Below are 21322 nucleotides of genomic sequence, written 5' to 3' on the forward strand. Positions count from 1 at the left end.
TTTAATTGTTTGATACCTGGAAGGTAAAGATAGCCATATAATTAAAAAAATTAATCAAACTAAGAATATAGGTGACTATATGGAATAGATAAGGGTTTTTTAAAAATCGAATTTGTGTAAGAAAACAGTTTTGTCATTGATTAGGATCAGTCAGGCAAGTTAGCTTTAAACATGATAGGATGCATAAAATTAGTAAAATATTACATTAGGTAACATAAAAGCCCAACATGAACACCTTATTCATGATTAGAATGTATCTTCAAATGTAGGTTTTTAATAAGAGGTGTAGTTGATTCTCTGTAAACAGAAAGTTGCATTTCGATACTTAGTGCCTAAGAATGTTATCCATAAAACTTGACAGCAATAGGAATGTTGAATAAAAATTTGCAGTTCTAAACACTTGGGTAAACAAACTGTAAAATTTAGTTTAAAGCTTTGTGTTCAACAGCAACCAACATTTTAAAATTCATAATATAGGTTTCATCAGTCTTGGGTATTTTGTTTCATTTATATGAATACTATTGGTTTTATCAACAAACACTATTTTCAGCATATTATTTTCTAGTTATTAAATAGTTGGTGGGGTGCTCGTGGAAGTGCCAAATCATCATTCAGTCGGTTCTTTGCTGTGATTCCTTCTCTGCCATTTCTTGTTGGCGAATTGTATCCTGTGCAGCTTGCTGCATTTTCTCCAGTTTTTCCAGAGTCAGAGATTTCAAGGGTAAAAGTTTGGGTTTACACAGCACCATCGTGGTTACATCTTCCACAGACAACTGTCCTTGTTTTGGAAGAACTTCCCGGAACACTGACTTCACTTCTGCCATATCTGAATTGTTGAATACAGTGAGTTTGGAGTATTGGATACAGTTCCTTCCTACCTTGGTCGAGAATGGGCACCCCTTGAGAAGAATGATTTATTGAATGTATACATGAACTTAAGGGTTGGAAGAAACTCTACACTTGAAGGATTGCAATTGGAAATCCCAGCCATTCCCAAGGCAAAGCATCTATGGACTCAACTCTCTCTCTCTCTCTGCCCATGTGCTCCTCTCTGGGCACTATTTCATTCACCTTTCCTTCTGCCGTCTAACTTTCTTTGTTTTTCTATGCATGTATTGGAGAATATCTTTATGCCAATTTACTGATATAATGAAAATTATTTTAAAAGGGAAAAATAAAGAACCTGGGGTTCCAGTCCTCTATATAAATTACGTGGCAACCTGGGCCAGGTTTTCACATTGGGTCAAAGTTATTGAAAATGAACTTGATTTTAGGAGTTCACTCTTCATCTAATGATAGTAGAAACTGTATAATTAAATAGATATATATTAATCAGAGCATTACCTGATTATTTTGAATATATTTAATAATGAGTTCAAAGAATTAGTGAATTTTCTCATGCACCAAGAGTCCTGCTCTAGATCTCCATGATTGCCCCAGTTCATCTGGTAACCTTTGTGGAAATGGGTTTAGCCCAATGTGTTAGAAGACTATTGTCAGATAATATAATAAATATTTTTGCATGACAAGGGATTTTACTTTGTCTGGAAATGTGTTGTAATAAACATTAAATCTAAAATCTTAGTTATGTGAATGGCAACGCCTTACAAATGTTGTTGTGCAGTATGTAACTTGTCCAACGTTTATATGTTGGCCCTATGGATTCTTATATATTTTTTATTTGAATGGCATTTAATATAATATGACAATTTATAACCAAAATATTTTAACTCTTTAAAATGTATTTTGAAGCACTATTATTTTTAACTTTATAAAATCTATTCTGTGCAGAATACAAAGAGGAGGTCAGGCCCTTGGCATTAAGAAAATTAGTCGTGCATTAGCCAATTCTGACATATATGTAGTCACTTCTGAATTTTATAGAATTGTTTTGGAATACTTTGCCTCACTCACACCCTAAACAAAAAAGTGATATTTACATGTTTTCATTCGTATATCAAAATAATTCCTAATACTTTTCAAGTAAAGTTCTACATTTTGGAAATTCAGTAATGAAAATATTAGACAAAGACCTACTTCCCCATGCAGATTATATTCTAGAGGAGAGACAGACAACAAATGAAGTAAATGTGTAAAATTAATCACAAAGTGTGAAGAAAATTACATAAGGTACTATGATTAATAATGACAAAATCATGCAATTTGAATTGGAGAGTTCCAGGAATTTCTTGCCTTGAGATCATCTTTACACTGACACTTAGGAGACCAAGGATTAGCTAAATCTTATGGGAAGACTATTTTGTACAGGTAACCTTGATTTTTAGATGTAAGACTGAACATGATAAAATTTTCTACCAAGAAGTTGTGATGTTATTATGAATCATGGTTAGGATAGCAAACTGATATTTGATGCAAATGGATCAATGAAAAGAAAGGAAGAGAATGAGCAATTTACCAAGTGAATGACAGAACAAGAAAGAATAATGCTAGTCCCTGCAACCAGGACCTCTGGCAATCTTGCTTAAAGCTTAACAAGCATAGCATCCCTCAATCACCATCATCAAGACCATACATTTCCTGGCTCCATACTACATTAATGAATTAGATTGACAAATTGTACAGAGAAGCACAGTTCAGTAAGGACAGAAATCTGACACATTTTGCTGACTTCTTAAAAAAGAATTATAAAAAGAGAAAGTCAGTGCAGTGAAAATCACTGAATTGATTTTCATATCTACAGAATATGGGTATCTACATGTTTTCATAGTATGCATGTATATATGTGAGAGATAAATCCAAACTAAACCTGTGATTAATAAATTTATTTATAACCTGGAGATCTGTATCCAATGGGCTTTGAGCTGAGACCTTCCCTTCCATGATTATTAACACTTAATTTGCATTTAAAATTGTCAATCATTTACCTTTAAAGGAACAGAGAGGGTCACAATTTTCCAGACTGTAGAACATAGTCATTACGGAACTTGTCTCTGGGGGAGGTTTTGAAAGATTTTATTTGTGAAGTTAGCATTAGAGTGTTTTTCTGAGTTATTTATTACATGTTAAGTTTTTATACTACCAAATTAATGTGCAAAGTCTGCCCTTACGCCATGATTACATTTCCAGGGCTTTATGTCTGAACTTTGCAGTACTCACTGTTAGATGGTGTTATTGACTAATTAGGCAGCATGGATCTCAAGAGAAAAGGACTTTTCAGTCTCTGGATCAAAATATCTGGCCAACTTCTGGTTTTTCTAGTACAATGAGATATTTTCTAAAGAAAAGAAATATCAATGGATGATAGACCACAATATAAATGAATACATCTGTTGGTATTAAGTGTGTAGAGTGCTTTTCATATGTTACAGCACTGAATGCCCATTTAAAAAATAAATGGATTGTAAATATGATAAAAGTAATTAACATAAATTTACATTTCAAAGATTAGGTGGTTTTCCATCTTTATTTTAAATATTACTTTATTTAATAAAAAATTTCCAATGTGAACCTTCTCTCTCTTGTTTTCAGAATATTTGCTGCTTTCATGTATCACCCAAATAATTTTACATATTAGTCTCAATGTTCTCTTTTTTACTTTCAAGCATCAGTAATATAGATGAAACATTTTATTCAGTGAACTTTTTTCAACTAATTCATAACTTCCATAATTTTCAATTTATATGTGTTCTGGTTTTATCTCAAATTAGAATTAATTTTTTATTTTAATTTTATTTTATGTGAATGCTTTAAGCTTCTTTCAAACTCAAACTGTGTTTGTGGATAAGATGAGGCTGACAGTCCCCTTTCTGGTCCAGTGTATGCATATGTTCAATCACAGAGAATGTGGCTTGAGATTGAGCTTTGTGGTACTGCATTCTGCCACATGTCTTCTAAGCCCATGTGATTTGGTTGTGCATTACAGGCAAATCTACATAACTTATACATGACAGAGAATGTCTGAAGATTTTTATGGCAGAAATTATGTTAACAGCTTTTCTGCCTAAAAATAAGTTCATGTACAGCAAGGCTTCTACTTAAATTTGAAACTATCACAATCAGTCACTTCATACAAACTGTGTTGACATGAATCCATAATAACTGCATTTTGAAATGATTTAATGATATATTTAAATATTAAAATTAATTCATATTCCAACTACTGTGTGTTTATGTATAACCAATAGGGATACAAATTAAGAGATTAGGCCATCTGTTTCTATGCCTACACTGGTTCCTGTAAGGAACGCAATTGTCACAGAAGGGTGTTGTGAAGATAAATTGGGATTATTCAGGTAAAGCACAGAATACAGTTCCTGGCACAAAAAAAGAGTTCAATAAATGTTAATTTTTAGTATTCTTATTTTTCTTGTGACTAATAAATATTTCTCCATGGAACTTATTATATCTTTCACCTTTTATACCTCATTGCCATAAAGGCTTAACATGTATGTACTGCCTAATGGTAATGTCATTTTTCTCTAACTCGCTGTATTTTCCATGTGTTTTTGGTTTGCTAAAACTGCTAGAATGCAATATACCAGAAGTGGACACGCATTTAACAATGTGGATTTATTAGCTTACAAGTTAGAATTCTAAGGCCATGAAAACATCCAAATTAAGAAATCAAGGGAGGATACCTTCTCTAAAGAAAGGCTGCTGGTGTCTGAGATGCTTCTCCACATGGGAAGACACATGGCCTTACATCTGCTTGTCTTTCTCTCCTGGGTTCTCTGGCTTCAGTAGCTCTCTCAGCTTCTCTGGGTAAGCCCTTGTCTCTCAGCTTCTCTGGGTAAGCCCTTGTCTCTCAGCTTCTCTGGGTAAGCCCTTGTCTCTCAGCTTCTCTGGGTAAGCCCTTGTCTCTCAGCTTCTCTGGGTAAGCCCTTGTCTCTCAGCTTCTCTGGGTAAGCCCTTGTCTCTCAGCTTCTCTGGGTAAGCCCTTGTCTCTCAGCTTCTCTGGGTAAGCCCTTGTCTCTCACCTTGTCTGGGTAAGTCCTTGTCTCTCAGCTTCTCTGGGTAAGTCCTTGTCTCTCAGCTTCTCTGGGTAAGCCCTTGTCTCTCAGCTTCTCTGGGGCTTCTTCCAGCTCTCTGGGTTTTTTCTGGCTTTCATCCTCTCATAGAGGACTCCAGAAAAAGGATTAAGACCCACTTTAAATGGAATGGACCACATCTCAATTGAAATAACCTAACCAAAACATCGCACCTACACTAGGTCTGCGCCCACAAGAGCGGATTAAAAGAACATGGCCTTTTCTGGAGTACATAACAACTTCAAATTCACACACCGTGCAAATGTCTTCTTTGTGTGCTCCTCAACCTGGTTCTTAATTTCATTGCTTTTTCTACTGAACTTTCACAACTTTACATTTAAGTCTCGTGTTTTTCCGTCATAAGAACCTAATCGGGCAATTATTATTCTTGCTTTTCTTTTCTAAGTAGAGAAGGCAATGTCCCTATTTATTTCTATACTCCAGAACCTGGCCTAGAAATTCATATACGATGGGCTGTAAATGAGCAGCTATTGGGTTAAATCAATAGTTGCATTAAGATTAGGTCTTTCCACACATTTTAAAGTGCATAATGAGGTAAAAATGATAGATTCTGTTTCTCTAGGAAATTACTAGGGTTCTAGACTCTCTTTTATTCCATTCTATTTGCTAATTGTATCAGATAAAAATGGTGACCCACCATCTTAGTTTGCCCGGCTCAGAGAGTTTCCTGGAATGTGGTACTTTCAGGATTGAATCCAGGAAGGGTCAGGGCAAACTAGAATTGTGGTTCATCCAGAATAGTTATCCTACAGAAATTCATAGGTATTGGATGATACAGTCATAGAAAATAAAAGTATAATCTAAACGATCTCAAGCATCATTAGCAAGGTTTAAAATACAACATAATTTAGTAATATTTAAAAAAATTAGAATTATGTAAATATTCAAGCCATATATTCATACCACATAAAAGATTATTTAGTAACCCTTAGAACTGAGTGTAGTACACATAGGAACAGAGAATATTTTAAAAGGTAAAATCAGTAACTGTGATAGTGTTTGATTATTTTACCCATCAGTTTAAAACTCTTCAATGGTTTCATCCACTGCTATTAGCATAAATTTTCAGAATCTTTACCTTGACTTGTGAAACCCTAAATGATTTGGCACTTTCTTACTTTTTACTTTCTCCCCTTGCATCCTTGCTTCATGTGCAATAATCCAATAATCCCCCCTACTTTTCTAAAGCTCCTTGTTTCTTTTTTCCTAAGGGCTTTCACACAGGCAATTAACTCAGAATACTCCTGGTTTTTTGTTTGTTTGTTTCCTCACCTTGAAAACTTTTACATATACTTCAGGTTTCATTTGAAATAGCTATTCCTCAGAGGTTACTCTCTGGGATTCTATCTTGGCCACTATGCAGATCTTTTAACACATTTATGTTACACTTGTAGCACATATCAGAGTTGTGCATATTTTTTTCTAACTAATTATTTATCTCCCCTCCTGTAAAGTGTCACTCATGAAGGGGTTCTGTCTGCTTAATTCACTACACTTGCACCCCTATGCTAAGCACAAAATAAGTGATTAATAAGTAATTATAATAAACAAATAGGAGAAAGGGACCCTCCCACATCTTTTAATTTAGGAGTATTTATTCTCTCTTTCAGGCATCTTCACAAAAGAAATAATTATCAACCACAGAGTTGATAAAAAGTTTTAGTGATCTGTTTGCTTATTTGATGGTTTATTTATTTATCTTTCCCGGTATGTCAGCATATTCTTTTATAAAAAAGAAAAGGAGTAATAACCAAATGCCCACATTCATCAAGTAAAATTAAGGAGCCTAAGCAGACTTCTTGAGAGAAAAAAAGTCAAGACAGAATCAATCAGAAAAATAAATATTGTACATAGGATATTATTGGGTGTCCCAGTGGCTAATAGTGAATAGATTCCTATGGCAGTATGTAAGTGATTTCCTTAGATCTCTGAAAGCAAACAACATTACAGGAAAAGATTAGCTAAATAGTCAACAGGATAAGCACTTATGTGGCAAAGATTTTTCAGCTTGCCTCTCTTCATGAAGGAGACATAACTTGAACTCATATTGAAGACTGTCCCTATTCAAGTTGGGACATTATCATAATGTGTTGTCAGTGTACACTCATTGCTCTTCTAATTGCTTTCTCTCCTTTGTCATTTCCATATGGTCCCCTGGGGTCCCAGCTCTCACATGACACTGTAATCATTATCATGTGAATAAGTTGGCCTTCTTGAAAACAAGCAGACAGTGATATTATTTCCCATAAGCCTTTCAAACCTTTGATCTAGACATTTTTTTCCCTTTTGAGCCCCTGGATGAAATTTTGAGTTCTCATAGTTTTATTTTTGTCCATGTCAATTCCAAGTAGAAACTTATTTCAGTAATTAAATGATCTCTTTCAGTTTAATATTAAAACTTTTTCTTTAAATTCAGTTTATAGTGTCTTCCCAATGCCAACTCAACCTCATCTCAGATCCTAAAGCGTGCAGTTATGAGAGGATTTCTTTTTCCTGTCTGTGTCCTCCTCTTCTACTCTACACCTAATATTTTTTTCCTTCTGTAAAAGGGGATGGGACTGGGAGACAGAGGAGAAATAATTTGATGCTTAGCTCTTACCTGAGTGGTAGAAGGATTTTTTTGGTGTGATTACCCTCTCATGGCAAATGTGCAATTGACAGATATTTTTTATGGTGTTAGTTTGTTAGCGTGGCTGTAACAAATTACCATGGACTAGTTGGTTTACAAAACAGGAATTCATTTCCCCCCCGCAACTTTGGAAGCTAAAAGTCCAAAATCAAGGTGTTGGCAGCATTATGCTTTCTCTGAAGTCTGTGACATTCTGGTGGTGGCTTGCTGGCAATCCATAACTCATTTTCTGCTTCTGTGCTTTGGCCATCTGTCTCTTGCTGCTTCCTATTACTCCTGAGTCCAAATTTCATTTGTTTATGGAACTCCAGCCATACTGGATTTTATAAGAACTTCTGTGGTATTGGATTAAGGTCCACCCTGATACACGTTGGCCTCACCTTAACAGCATCTTCAAAGTTCATATTTATATATGGGTTCACATCCACAGGCCCAGGGGTTAGAACTTGACCATGTATTTGTGGGGGACATGAGTCAATCCATGATGAGGGTTCTTTCTCTCCAATTGTGGACCCAATTGCATTTACTGTGAAATGGCATTACTTCCTGTAGCTGGCTGCTTTCCACTATTTCCTCAGCCCTGAGGTTCCCCAAAAGTTACCCACTTTCAACCCCTAGGCAATCCTTTAAAAAAAATGCTAGATCGTTTCGGTTGCCCAAGCCTTTATTTGGTCTTTGAAAAATATCCATTATATAGGATAATTCCTCTAATCCCTCTTTTCCTACTTCTTGTTTTTGTATAAACACGTATGCCATTATTTATTCCATTCGAGTTTTGTTCTATTCCTATTTGTCATATACTTTTGGCCATCCCTGACAATGCCATATATGGGATGCATTTTCTTTTCTTTTTTTCTTTTTTTTTTTTTAGAGAGAAGAACTTTATTCTTTATTAAGATACCATGCTAGAAGTTATGAAGGATTTCTGTTGGAACACATTTGGAAAATAGAGTAGCTTTAGTTTAATAACTTGCACTGCAGAGAAAATTGTTAAAGAAATTCATACGAAAGTCCAAGTATTAGTTCAATGTCCCGTATTTGATTCCATGATCTTCATAGGAAGGTCTTCTGCAATAGAATATGCTCCTATACAGCCGTGATATTTAAGGTTGCTTGATTTCCTTACCATTACTCCACTGCAAGCTTCTGGTGTAATCCCACATAGCAAGTCAGTCTTCATTGTAACAGGTCAGGACCGGCCTCGACCCCTTTTCCCTGCCCGCGGCCTCTTTGTTGTTGGGCACCTCCTCTGCCACGACGCCTCTTGCTGATCCAGGACCTCCTCTCTGTGAATAACCGGCTCTACCACGGGGAGGAGCAGCCCCATGACCTCTGGATGGAGCAGCACCCCTTGCTCCTCTACCACCCCTTCCTCTAGCTCCAGCTCTAAAATCTTCATAACCGTAGTATGGATCTTCATATCCACCATGATAGTTATGGTAATCATAGCCATAATAATCATAATAATCTTCATATCCATAATAATCTGGAGGATATCCATAACCACCTCTACCCCCACGCCCTCGACCTCTTGTTGGAGGGGCATATGAGGTGGAGCATAATAGTAGTAATCATCATACATTTGATTCTTTGCTGCTTGCCTTTGAGCTTTTCTTTCTTTCCTTTTCTGACCTGGCAGCTTTGCAAAAACAATTTCAATATTTTCTCCCTCCAAGTCTTTACCATTCATTTCTTCCATAGCCTTGACAGCACCATCTTGTTCATCAAAATGAATGAAAGCATAATCTTTTAGTTTGTTCACGCGCTCCAGTTTCCCAAACTGACTAAATGCTTTTTCTAAAATCTCTTCTGTTACAGTATTGGCAAGGTTGCGTACAAACAACACTTTCACCTTTGCCATAACCTCAGGATCAGGATCTTCTATAGGGTCAGCCCATTCAACAGTTCCAACATTTCCCCATACTTTGACTTTACTGCTCATTAACCTACGTCTTGCCTGTGCAGCTGTTTTGTGATCTTCATATTCAAGGAAACAAAAGCCTCTGTTTTTTTTCTTGTCATCCGGTTGGTGGTATAAAATAACATCTGTAAGCCCCTCTGTTACTTTGCTAAATTCTTCAAGAATCTGTTCCTTGGTTTTACTCTTAGGAATAGAGCCCACAAACAGCCTATTATTGGCAACTGAGATGCAGACACCAATATGTTTTCCAGAACGAATTTCATGATTATTATACAATTTAACAGCCTCCTGCGCTGCTTCTTTTGTACAAAAAGTGACAAACGCATAACCTCTATTTAAACTGGTGAGTGGATCCATCATCAGACGGAGATCCCAGATAGGTCCAGCTTTTTCAAATAAAGGAACAAATTCATCTTCAAATAGATCCCATGGGATCTTCCCTACAAATATCTCCGTGCCAACAGAAGGCTGCTGACCTGAATAAACGGAATCTGGAGGTGGTCCCCCACACTTCCTCTGTCCAGTGGTCACATCAAGTGTGTAGCCTGTTCTTTCCAAGAGTGCCTTAAGTTTTGCCTCATCTGGTCCTCTGCTAGAATCTGCTACTTTGGTCCCCTGTTTTTCTCTCTGCCTGTAAGTCTTCATGACTCCACATAAAAAGGCACTTTTGTTCTGAACATGAGAGAGATGACTGTCTTTAAACTGTTGAAGAACTGCCAATGCACCGTCTTCATTGAATTCTTTGAAAGCTTCAATAGCTCTTTCATCTAAATCACTATGTGCAACTAGCCCTGCAACGTAAATTTCATCTAGTTTTTCAGCGACTTTCTGTGGTAAACCAGCATCAAGCAATGTCTGAAAATTTTCTGAACGGATAACTGCAGAAGTAGTATCCATGGGCTCTTCAGTTCCATTTCCATTAACATGTTCTGTAGCCCTGTTTCCAGAGATCTCCCGTTGGGCTGCGGTGGAGGAATCCTGTCCGAAGGGATCGGGTTGGGGGAAACGCGTGCTCGCTGCTCAGTGTCCCGCGCGAGTGGAGCTGTTGTAAACCGCCCCGAAGCTCACGCCGCTGGCTGCAAACCCGATCCGGTTCCCCTCGCCTCCGAGCGCGCACCCCTTTCCCCTCCCGAGCGCGTCCGCTTCTCTCCCTCCCGCAAGCCCCTGCCCTCCTCCAGCTCCTCCTTCTCCCCCTATTACCACCGCTAGCCTCTGTCTGCCTTCTCGCGGCCTTTCTTCCCTCCCTGCTTCTTTCCCTCTAGTCCGCCGCCGCTCAGACACCAGTGGCCGCCTTTCCTCGCCTCGCTGGCTCGCTCGCACCCTCCCTCGTTCTCCCGGCCCAGTCCCTGAGACGGGATGCATTTTCTTAAGTCAGATTGCCATGTTTTAACAATATTTGAATTGATTTTCCTACGTTTATAAATAGAAAGTCACTTTTTGATATTTGCTTTTGTTGTGTATATCCTGGTTTGTGTAGTACAAAAAAATTAAGATGTACTTAGGTATTTCTTTTAGTGAGTATAGCTAGAACTCACTCTCTACTTATTATTTCCATTCTCCTTCAGTAGCAGGGTTTGTGAGTATATATTTTAAGTAAATGAATTTCGGAAATAATTTACTCTGTTCTGAGTTTCAAATTGCAGTCTGTCAGAGAAGTAATTTGAAAATGGACCACAGAATTTAATGGTGATTAAGCCACCAAAATAGTCCATACATTCAAATCATGTTATTATTTTTCTATATTGTACATGCTGTAAACTTTCTGGGGTTTAAAACTACAATAAATGATACATTATTGAATTTTCTGATATTGCTTAAGTATAGGAGAAATAGGTTTCCAATTATTCTCTATACATATTTCTAGATGATAAATTTCCAAATATACATAGCAAAGCTGACATTGATTAATCATTTGCAACATGTTATTCCTTCCTTGACCAGAATCAGCAAAATAATGGTCATTAGTACTCTAAAAAAAAAAATCAATGGATTCAAGCTTTTTATCATGTTTTCTATGAGAAGCATGGGTTCCCATAAACTCTCCTGATAAGTAGTTCATTACTGTAAAGGACATACTACACTGCTAAATTAGCTCCAGATTTTTTCCATTTGTCTTCAACATTTTTTCAATTTGATTAACTAATAGGCAGTGTCTATGCTTTTTCTTTTAGCTATATTCTCACAGTCTAAATACATTTCTATTAGGAGTCATAGAAGTTATAAAATCAGGCTGCTGACAGCATGTTATTATGATGCCGTTTGTGTGATACATCTCCTCTTATCTCTTCTTATTGCTAATCAATGTATTATAGTCTTGAAATACACTCTCAAATTAGAAAACAATACACAATAACAACAAATAGTAAAATATATCTTACAAAGCAATGATGAAATTAAATGCAACCCCATGGATAGGTCAACTTATCTAAATGTTTTTATATTGATTAGCTGATTAGAGGTGCACAAAAGCTTAATCATTTTAGGAACTAGTTCAAATATATTGCACCATATCATAAAGGGAAATGACAGAAATAAAGAGAAACATTTATATGAACTATATCTGTTATTGAAATAAACCGCTCTGTCTTAGATAACAGTTTTGAAGCAAGAATAACAAAAGTAATTTATTTTAAAAAATTAATTTAAAGAATATATATATTTCCACATCGAGAGGATTGTAAAAGGAGAAAAATCCTGAAAGAGTAAATTCAAATCTAGAACCTGACTTTCTTAGCAAGGATAAATTACTTACAAAAATAGAAAATCCACTAGTAACTAGATTAAGTTAAGGAAGAAATGACAATTTTATGGGCTTCTGCAACTAAGATGTCTATGGATATGCTTTTCGTCCCAGGTGTTTAAACCATACCCCTAGATCTCTAACACTTTTACTTGCCTGTTCTCTGCATGCAACTTCTGTAGAATGTGGGCATCTTTCTCTTCTATTGAGCCCAGCTGGAATATTGATGTGGAATAATAACACAAAAGGGGCATCTTATATGATGAACTCGGGTTCTTAGAGGCAAAAGCTTCATTTCTTTCTTGTTTGCCAAAACAGTACTCCCACTGGAGACTCCTATTGGTTTAATTTAATCATCGATCTTCTGAATGGAATTGGGGATGCATGGATCCCTAAAGAAAGGTCAGTGTTAGTGTAGTGTTATAACAAAGATGGCAATGGCTGCAAACCATTCATGATATATATTTGTTAATTAGCGCCACCCTGAAATAAGCTTGCAAAAATCATTAGAGCCATGAGAATCACATTCAGCATGCAAAGTGTGCATTAAACCCCTGAAACATTTATCTACTGAGTTATCCTGTGTGATACTGCCAACTTCTCTAAATGGGAAGCTGTGTTTTACAGCCACTAGGCAGAGACTCAATAGAAGTTTATTTCATATTTACATAAGACATTCAAAATACTTGAACATTTCTGCTGCTTTGATTCCTTTTAAAGCCATGTGCCCAGATGACAATGGTATCTTCTCCCAGTGCGCTATGTGCCAAAGCATGGGTTGGTAAACTTTTTTTGTAAAGGACTGGATAATAAATATTGGCTACACTGCAGGTTGAATGGTCTCTGTCACAACTCCTCAACTCTGCAGTTATGGAGTGAAGGCAGCTAGAAACAATATATAAACAAGGTGATGTGGTTGTACTCCAATAAAATTTTATTTAAATTTGAATTCAAATATTTTTCACATCAATAAATATAGTCACCTTTTTCTTTTTCTCCTAACCATTTAAAAATATAAAAGCTATTCCTAGCTTGCAGGATGTACAAATCCAGTGCTTTGGATTTGTCCTATGGTCCGTAGTTTATAGATCCCTTTATTGCAGCACTGCCCTCAAGATTTCAAACCTTTCATACATGAAAGGAAGAAAATAAGTTTAAATAAAACTTGAAATACTTGACTTTAACTCTGATATTTTGTTATGAATTTCAGGTATTTTGTACATATATTTGAGTACCATTTTTTTAAACATATTGCACACTTGTGTTTCCAGGTGTATATCCAAGAAGAAATTGCTATGCTAGCAAATGTTGGCAAGCATTTATTAAATGGTCAATAATTGATGTTGAATAAAAGTAATATATTACAAAACATAAAAAGAGATCATGCCAATACTTCATCTATCAACCTGTCATCTTTCATACATCTATGATTTTAAAGCAAAAAAGATTAAACATAGAGCTAAATTTATATATTTAAAAACCATTTTAATTTTTCCTACTAAACTGTCAAATGATCATAGCTTTTCTTTATTTATCATAAACTTCTTTTTTTCTTTTTATTAACTTTCTTTTTAGTTCTGAGCTTTAAAGAGTAGAATTGTTATAAGAACGATTTCAGAATTGAAAATTTTAGTTTTGCTGATATCAGCAGGAATTGTTTTGATTTTATGTCTTTGCTCATTTTACTTAGGATTTTTAGCTTTAAAGAGTAGATTTGAAAGTAAACTATATATGTCATAAACAAAATTACCATCCTTCATTTTTGCATTTGTCTCTCAGTACAAAAATTCCTATCCACTCTAACTTCATACCTCATCTACCAAGGATTGAATTCTCCTTTCTATTTGATACTACAGTTCAGCCTACTCCAAAACTTTCTCTATAAGTCATCAATTTTTTTTCATTTATCTCATTTCTCTCTTCTTTGCACTCTTCCTTCTTTCTAATTTTTTATTGAATATACAAGTTAAATTCATGTATTAACTGTAGTCTATTGCTGGTATTTCTTTTGGATTTTCTATGTACACTTTCAAGTCATCTGTAAAATTAATATTTTTATTTCTTCATTTCCAGTCTTTGTATAGTTTAGGACCTTCAGTACAACACTTGACCAGGTAGCACCAGCAGACAGCATTGTCTCACTGGAAGGAAAGCTTTCATTAATTCATCTCTCAATATGATATTTTTTGTATTTCATTGTACTCTTTATGAGATTAAATAAGACCTCTTCCAGTTCCCAATTTGCTGTGAGCTTTAAGATTATTATTAATTTATGAGTACATACCATGCAATATACATTTTTGCTGTATGGTTCTATGGAATTATATAAGTTTGTATATCCACCACCAAAACCAGAATACAGAACTGTTCATTAATCCAAAAAATTCTCTTACACTGTTCTCTTTGTAGTCAAACCTCCCCTAGTCCCCATCAATAACTTAGTTCCAATAGCTTACTTTTTCTAGAATCTTAAATGAATGAAATCAGGCAGTAAAAACATTTTGAGACTGGCTACATTCACTTAGTATAACACATAGGAATTCATTCATGTTATTGGATGTGTCAATAGTTTGTCCACTTTTATAACTTAGTAGTATTAAACTGTACAAATATGCCACAGTTCAGCCATTCATTTATTGATGAACATTTGTGTTGTTTCCAGTTTGAATTGACTTTGATTAGACCTGCTCTAAATATTCATTTCCAGTTTTGAATATAAATGTTTTTTATTGCACTTAACTTTAGTGCAGTGATTTTTAATATACAACTAGTCTTGCATCCTAGAACAAGCCTCCTCTCTTAGTTGTGTTTTTACATATTTCTATGTTCTATTATTCATATTTGGTTTGGATTTTTACATTTATAGTCATTAGAGAGATCAGTGCACAAGTTTCCTTTTTTGTAATGTCCTGAGCAAGTTTTGATATCAGAGTTATGCTGTCTTTGAAAATGGGTTTGTGAGAAGATGTATATTTTTTTCTCTGGAAGAGTATGTGTTAAATTTAGTATTATTATTTCTTTCTTAAAAGATTAGGGAAATTCTCCAATCTAAATCTGGAGTTTTCTTTAAAAGAAACATCAGGGAAAAATATCAGGTTCAATATCTTCTTTCTCTTAGTATGGATTAATTTTCTAGAATTTTTTATAATTGGTATTATACAGTATGTACTCATTTCATCATAATTATTGTGAGACAAAATTTTTTTGCACAAATTAATCGCATATTTCTTTTTAATTTTGCTGTGAAGCATTCTGTGATATGGATGTGCCAAATTTTATTTATCCATTCATCTGTTGATGTAAATTTGGGTTGTTTGTGCCTTTTATAACAATTACAAATAAAGTGTCTGTGAGCATCAGTGTACAAGTCTTTGTATGAGCATGTGATTTTATTTATTTTTGGCAAATACCAGGGAGTATAGTGGCTAGATCATATGTAGTTGCAGGTTTAATGTTTAAGACTGTCTAACCATTTTCCAAAGTACTCATCAATACCAAAAAAAAAATCCTTGCAAAACCTTTTTTAGGAACAAAATATATTTAAGCTAAAAGAGCTAGGTTTATTTTATTAGATTTATCATTTTAAGTTTAATAGGAAACACAAATCAAAAAATAATTTAAATAACACCATGAAAAAGCTAAACACATATTTACAGTATGGGGTATTCTACAGGTCAATCAAATGAAATGTGGAGTCCATATTTGGGTGAAGATTTGAACAAACCAACTGTACAAAGACATTTTCAAGATAGCTGGGGAAATTTGAATCTGGATGGACTATTAGAAGATATCAAGGAATTATATTTAATTAGCCTATATGAAAATGGCATTGCAATTAAGTGGGAAATGCATATTTTTAAAGAGATGCCTAGGGATTATGTAGAGGTGAAATTAAGAGATGCATTATTTGTTTAAAATATGTCAGAAAAATGTAAAAAGCAATAGGAGGAATAGATTAAACAATTGTGATAAATATTGTTAATTGCTGTGCTTGGGTAATGAGTATGTAAGAATTTATAACACTATGCTATCAACTTACATATATTTGGAAATTTCTTAGTAAAAATGAAAAAAAAATAAACAGTTAAAAGGGTACTTCAAATCGCACTATCTTACTGATAAAGCCTTGTTTAAATCACTTTAGAGATATCCCCAGCATGCTTATCCCCTACTCTCCTTCTCTGGAAGTTTACTCACTTCAACTCCACACTTGTTTTGGAAAAGACCCTCCTCATCTCTGGTCATCCTTGACATTGGATCCTGTTCTAGACCAGCACCAATCAATGCTACAGGACTGGAGCAATGGTTTAAAAGTTCTAAAGAAAAATGATTTTTAATTTGAATCCTGCTTCCCAGCAAACAATATGCATCAAGTGTGAGAAAAATATAGTCATTTATAGACCTGTTAAGATGAAGAAATCTTACATCCCATAATTCCACTCAAAGGAAATAACTTGGAAGTCAAGAATGACAAGTGTGTGGTAAATGAGAAATAAGTGTATTTAGCTCATTTGTGAGAAAAATAAGGAAAGCAGCAGGACTGAAAGGCAAGTGGGGGCCAATATTAGAGCAAAAAAGTCATAAGTAAAGGAATGTCCTTTCTGAAGATTAGAATGGATTCTGAAAATCAAAGTTTTGTGAGCACGAGAAAGAAGAAGTATAATCTAAATTCCAACAAGTAATTAAAAAGGCAACTGGAGATTCCAGGAATAAACAAAACCAAACAAAAATCCTACACAGAAACATCAACTATAAATGAAACTGGTGCTGAGCAATTAGTGGGATTTAAAAAGAAAATCTACTTGACCTTGCTTCCAGGAAATTTCTCTTTAGAATTACAGAGAGCCAAACACACACAGATTCTCAGTAATTGGATCTGCAGTAAGTAATATTTATATAGACATATCTATTAAATATGATGTATTGATATTCAAGTTTTAGATTAAAAATTTCAGCCCAGAGGATTTAATTATGATTAAAAACAAACATATGTTGTTAACCAAAGGTAAAATGAACATACATCACAAGTAATGTAGAAAGGGGAAAGTTGGAGAGGAGAGGAAGGAGAATGGTAAAAATTCGGATCTTATTTTCAAGAGGAGAGATGATAGTCACTGTTCTATGGTGATAAAGCAAGATAGGCATATTTAAGCTTATTTAAAGGTAAAAAATAGCCAGCTAAGGTATTAAAATAGTGATGCAATTAGCATAAAGGGGGAAGACTTACTGAAGCCATGGAGATATTAGTTAGTTCTTCATTTATCATTATTATTAGGTCAAAGTGTAATGAATGCAGTTAACTAAGAAATAGCAATTAAGGCTGAGCATTTGAAATATGAAAATAATCTCCAGAAAAATGTTAGAACAAAAATTACTGCTCTGAGGAGCAGTAATAAAGGTAACAGAATTTAAATAAGTTTTCTTTTAACTTAAACTCTTTTCCATTATATTGTTTAACTGTGTGAAAATCTAAAATGATACAAACAAAATTATGAGCACATGTACACATAATAACAATGACAACTATCACAACTAAAACAACAACAAATGACTTTTACGATTCCAAAGCAGCTAATGTTTATTTAGTGAAAGACGTTAGGATACCAAGGCCAATGTTTTAAGAAATGTAGATGTGTACAAGAAAGCCAGCATCTGAACTAAACGTTATAAGACCCTAATTCATGTCTTTCAGGCCAATTGCATATTCAAAAAAACACTGAAAAAAATAAATGTAATAAAAGGGATTATTTTGCAAGAGAGTGAAATGGTATAGATATATTTTGTAATTTTGCATGGATTTAGACATTATTAATTTAGAAATCTAATACTCAAGCTGTGAGGATTACCAATGAGGATTACTTTTAAATTATTGTGCTCCGCTAGATCTACATAAATGATGTATAGTGTATAAGGTGTTGTGGTAGTTAGGTTCAGGTGTCAACTTGGCCAGGTGAAGGTACCTAGTGCTGTTGCTGTGGACATGAACCAATGGTACATGAACCCTATCTGTTGCTGAAAACATTTGCAGTCAGCTAAGAGGTGTGCCTGCTATAATGAATGATGCTTGATTTAATTGGCTGGTGCTTAAATGAGAGAGTTCAACATAGCACAGCCCAAGCAGATCAGCATACCCCATCCCAGCACTCACAGCTCAGCCCAGGCCTTTGGAAATGCAGAAAGAAAACACCCTGGGGAAAGTTGTTGGAACCCAGAGGCCTGGAGAGAAGGCCAGCAGAGATCACTCTGAGCCTTCCCATGAAAGAAAGAACCTCAGATGAAAGTTAGCTGCCTTTCCTCTGAAGAACTAATGAAATAAATCCCATTTTATTAAAAGCCAATCCATCTCTTATGTGTTGCATTCCAGCAGCTAGCAAACTAGAACAGGTGTGTATAACCAGAAACTGGCAGGATGTAGTGTTCGTATCTTCTGCTTAGGGGAATAACTGGGACCATATTCACTTATCTCAAATTGGGCACTAAAAAGAAATGATTAACTTTTACTATTGTCTTACTGGTTTACTGTTGGTTAAGATTCTGTACAAATTTATTTTTATTAGAACCTAAGAGTAGGTTATCATCAATAATAAGACAGAAAGCATATGCAATTAAGCCATTTGTAACAATTTGTAACATTCTTTATAATGTAAGAATACTAAATTCTTGTCTTAGCTAGTAATTCAAAAGCACTCTACAATTAGAAGTAGAATGATCAAGAATCTCTTTCATATTCTCTTCACTCTCCCTTTGTGATTAAATTATTTCCCTTAAAATGACAAAATGTTTTTCAGTAGATAAAAGAGTTGCAACCAAAGCTGAATGATATGGTTTGTTGTGTTATTCCCAATAGAAATTTTGTTTCACTAAAAATATTGAAGAAATTGGAAAGGAATGCTTTCTAGGAAATGTCCTTAAATTTGTATGATGTGAGAAATTACTTTAAAGAGAATTATCTTCTGAATTATAACATGTTCAAAGTTTACGGCAGCTAACATCTATTAAGACTGTTCTTAGAGGTATTCGCTGTGTGGTTTGTATATCGATTTGACTTCAGTTGGCTCTGAAGTTAATTTGGCATTAATTTAGCACATCTCTAAAAATAATTAATTTGGATGAAACTTCATAGTATTCAAAATTATTATTCTAACCTTAGTAGATTGTCATAATTATATTTTCAGTATGGAAAGATAGTTTTGCATGGGATCACATTCTTAACTGAAACGTATGATTAAAAAAACAATCAGGGAATTGTACCAACGTACTGGAAGCATCCTTGGTAGAAACACTTTGAAAGATGATCTAACTGAATCCTAGAAAGCAGAATTAGAGTTATGTATGTTCATTGTTTTTCCTATAAAATAAATTCAAATGAACTCAAAGTAGAACAATTACTATGTGTATTGGAATAGTTCTAAATTTCCAGCAGACTGATACAATTTAGTGTAGCAAGGTTTGTTGGAAAAGACTACTATGACATTTAAAGATCCCTATGCAGTTGAAATGTCTAAATATAAACTATTAAATTAGAAAATATTTGTAATAATATTTCTAAAGTTAATTGTCTTAAATTTTAATGTTCTTAAAATTGATTTGTCAGCCAGCAAAGAAACTAAATATTTCAAAGTTAAGTTTTTAAATAAGCTTAAACTGAAGAAAATTCTCTAAGGTAAAACTGAAAAGAAAACACTGTCACATAATGGTGTTTCTGTGTAGCCTCATTAGAATCAACATATTTAATAAATAAATATTACTAGAGAATAAAACAGCAAAGACTTTACTCAAGATTATTGCCTTATTTTTTTCCCTGGTGACAGATGATTTCTGTAGTTCATTGGATCGGCATAAAATTAATCCTCCTTGCACGTGAAGGCAGCAGAGAGAGGCTTCTCCTCTGGCCCAAACGCCAAGGCCTTCTCTCTTGCTTTCCCCTTTCCTGGTCCTCTGCTCCCACCCTCCTCAGGATCTTCAGCTCCTCACTTCCATCTACCCTGTGCTTAGTGCCGCTTTATCACAACAGCTCTCTCTGACTACGCACTGAAATGACTCCAACATCCAAACACCCCCAATCTATCTCCTCATCCTGTTTTAGTTTTTCCCAAAGTAGATATCATTGCATACATACTAAATTTTGGTCTTACTCTAATAGAACATAAGCTCTATGAGTGCAGAGTCATCTCTCTTTTTTGATACTCTCTTGCCAGCTCTTGGAACAATGACTGGCATCTAGTAGTTGCTCTATAAATATTTTTTTTGAGTGGAAAAAATAGAAAAAAGAGAGGAAGGAAAGGAGTAAAAGAGGAAGAGGGGAAGAGAGAAAGAGCAGCATGTTTCAAGGAAAGGAAAGGCGGAAGGAAGGAAGGGAAAGAGGTAAATTTGACTTTTTTTCTTTGTTTCTGAAAATAACTTCTGATAAGTACTGATACAGGGCTGATAATAGAAGAAGTTTTCAATCTACATTCAATTAACTAAAGATATTTTGGAAGCCATAGGCAAAATTTAGAGTTCAAAACCTCAAGTAAGTCTTTCTTTCAGTCTGTTCTGATATTTTGCTCCAATACTTAAGTTTTGGATTTTTCCTGTGACCTAAATCACTTTTTTGATTGCGTTCCAAATATTTTTCCTTATTCATGATTCTCTGAATAGCTTACACAGTACTGCAATTTTGGGGTCTGGGAACTTAGCTTCTTCTTTGATTTGTGTTCCAAAAACTATAATCAGCTTCTCCCAAACCCCTATCTTGTAGTTCTGAGCCTGTTTCCTTAAAATCTTATCAAGTTTATTTTGACCACAGTTTAACTATATTTCTGTATATAATTTTCTACAAGATTCTGATGCAACATTCTTTCTAACTTCTGGTTATTCTCTTCTTTTTTTCTTCTCCATTTCTGATTTATTTTCTACAGTCTGATTTTATTACTACTACTACATATATTAGTAAACTTGATAATGTTAATACTGATAATGACAAACATGTATAGTATTTATGCTGTATGAGCCATTGTTCTAAGTACTTTTGAGAGTTAAGT

At 34.7% G+C, this 21322-nt stretch overlaps 2 pseudogenes; both read right to left on the reverse strand.

The window, feature by feature from the left end:
- Positions 1-286: 286 nt before the first annotated feature.
- LOC143673176 (BBSome-interacting protein 1 pseudogene) lies at positions 287-889 on the reverse strand (annotated as a pseudogene).
- Positions 890-8514: 7625 nt separating this feature from the next.
- Positions 8515-10471, reverse strand: LOC143673177 (heterogeneous nuclear ribonucleoprotein Q pseudogene; annotated as a pseudogene).
- Positions 10472-21322: the final 10851 nt, after the last annotated feature.

The sequence above is a fragment of the Tamandua tetradactyla genome, unplaced genomic scaffold (genome assembly GCF_023851605.1).
Source record: "Tamandua tetradactyla isolate mTamTet1 unplaced genomic scaffold, mTamTet1.pri scaffold_167_ctg1, whole genome shotgun sequence".
NCBI classification, from domain to species: domain Eukaryota; kingdom Metazoa; phylum Chordata; class Mammalia; order Pilosa; family Myrmecophagidae; genus Tamandua; species Tamandua tetradactyla.